Genomic DNA, 2,426 nt, shown 5'->3' with positions numbered 1-2,426 from the left:
ACCACAGAGCGATAGAAAACGTATCGAAACTCCTGTGGGTCACGCCCTGCTGGAAGCGGGCTGCGAAGGTCATTAGACGCTTCCTGACTCCAGCTTGTAGCACCTGCGTCACAGAGTAGTATTACTCGAAGGCGAGGGACGTTGCGATGTATCCAACATCGTGCTGTAGGCCAACGTGACGGGGAGGGTCTGGAGACAGGTCGAGATGAATGTCTTTGAGTCCGGGCTGAAGAGGTATACTGGTGACTCCCCCGTGTCCTCCTTGTGCTCCCAAATCGGCTGCAACTGAGGACAAACTGCAGCTGTTCCCAAAGCTAACCACTCGATTCCTTTACTGGCAAGAAAGAGAAGGTTTTGGGACATCAGATACAGAATGGAGACTCAAAATCTTGAAGGAATTGGACCGAAGGGCCGGGACCCCAAGATTCCAAGTCTAGCCAACAACTCAGTAGCAAACCTGAATGTTGCCTTCCCCCCTTCCTTAGAAAGGGCGGAGTCGTACGAGACCAAGAAGATTGCTTACACACTGGCCACGGCCAGAGTGAGCAGGAGACACGGAATACAATCAGAGGCCTGTCATAAAGGGTCTTGAGAAGATCTCTTAAGGGACTAAAATGTCCGAGCCATGCTCCAAGTTGGAGGTCTCACTCCGACTAGGGCAGGGACGATCATAGCTTCGCATGAGCGAAGAAAGATCCAGCGGGCAGGAAAAAGTTATTCCTTTAAGCCTGAAGGTCAGGGAAAGGCTGAGTGACAGGCTTCATTGCCGAGAGCGGAAAGGAGTTTCCTCCCGCCGAAAGGCAATAAGACCGTTATTGCTGGAGAAGAGGCCTCAAGGGAAGAGGTATATCTCCCACGGCACCAACCACCGAAGACTCTTTACTTCGCCTGGAAGACCACTGCGGATGACTATTGCAGATCACGCGACCTCCGTCCCGCGACTGTAGTGGGTTGTTTCTTCTTGAGGAGGAGGCGTAGTGTCTCCAGGCATGAAGCCGAAGCGACGGCCCGGTTCCTGAAAGATGTTACAGTGAGGTTGTTTGAGTAGTCTGAGCCGTGGGAGAAGCTCTCCCAGGAGTTCCGTCAGGGGAAGCAGAGGGTCCAGAAACCGTTCTACGCACAGTCCCAGTGGAGCTCTCCCATTGAAAGGTTGACAGACAACCTGGTCTTGTTGAGACCCATTGTCCACAGACAAAAAGGAAGGAAGACGCAGGCATCGAAGTTGTCCCACCATCACCAGAATGCTTCTTGCCAGAGTCTCGGGGTCCGAGACTGGGGGGAAGAACAGCGGAAGCTTGAGGTTCCAAGCTGTCGCGATCAGGTCCCCCAGAACAGTACTTGCTGGTTACTCAAGGCCAAAGACCCCCAGGTACACTCTCTCTACGAGGCTCTGCTCGGATAGTCGGAGAGAACATTCCTCTGCTTGGAATGAGAGAGCCGATGGTGGTATTGAGAGTATCTCAATCATCCCGGTATCTCTACTGCAAGATGTGAAGGTGTGAAAATGCGTCCTCTGCTGGTTAGAACACGCCAGAATCATGAAGTCGACGCGCACGGGGCGACTCGGCAGGAGCTGTAGGATCTGTAGAGCGGCCAGTCTACGGCCCCTAGGCCTGCCTGAATGATGGAGAGGTATCCTTCAGGTCCTGACCATAGGCCTGGACCGGAACATGCCCCCCCCCCCTTTTCTTTGAAGATGACGAGAACAGCATCAGGAATGTGGGGAAAGGACGAGAATATCCACTCCCATCAAGAGGTTCCATAGGTCAACACCCATTGCAGGTCTAATAGTTCCGCTGGTCCCATAGGGGCCAGGAAGTCTGGTTAATCGTTCCCTGAAACCACCGGAACTTGGACCGCCCCACATGGAATTTATCCTGAGGCGATCATTCAGAAGTATAGACAGGTCAATGAGGAAAGGAGTACTAGGAAATGTTCCAAGGTAGGGCTGAAAGCTCTGCTTGACTGAGAACAGGTACTGCAACTCTCCTCAGCCTTGCCACAGTCAACTGAAGGGAAGGCTCGGTGGAGGTGGCAACAGAATCTGGCGTCCCCAGGTGGTCACCCATCCAAGTACCGACCAGAACCGACGTTGCTTAACCTCGCTGGACGGACGAGAAGCGGGGTTTCCAACGTGGTAAGGCCGTTGACTCAATATCATGGCCAGATACTCCAGATGTTGAGGCAGAAGAAGAGAAGGCTACTAGCAACATACCATGAACCCCCACTCATGGTAAGCATCCGGAAGCTCGTCCCGGCGCTGAGGAAGGTCGAACCCGAGCCTACCGGAGTTGACCAGACCTCCAAAAAGCGAAGGAGGTGGAAACCTGCACCTGAGCGGCCATGAGGAAACCAGGGAGAGTTCTCTGGGGAAATAAACCTGCTATGCCACGGCAGGATCGCCACACTGCATCATAAGCAGGAAT

At 53.5% G+C, this 2,426-nt stretch overlaps 1 pseudogene; it reads right to left on the bottom strand.

The window, feature by feature from the left end:
• Positions 1-2,032: 2,032 nt before the first annotated feature.
• On the bottom strand, positions 2,033-2,151 carry LOC137635970 (5S ribosomal RNA; annotated as a pseudogene).
• Positions 2,152-2,426: the final 275 nt, after the last annotated feature.

This window comes from Palaemon carinicauda, unplaced genomic scaffold (genome assembly GCF_036898095.1).
Source record: "Palaemon carinicauda isolate YSFRI2023 unplaced genomic scaffold, ASM3689809v2 scaffold204, whole genome shotgun sequence".
Classification (NCBI taxonomy): domain Eukaryota; kingdom Metazoa; phylum Arthropoda; class Malacostraca; order Decapoda; family Palaemonidae; genus Palaemon; species Palaemon carinicauda.
Note: the sequence above shows the minus strand (reverse complement) of the source record. Positions and strands in the feature narration are given on the sequence as shown.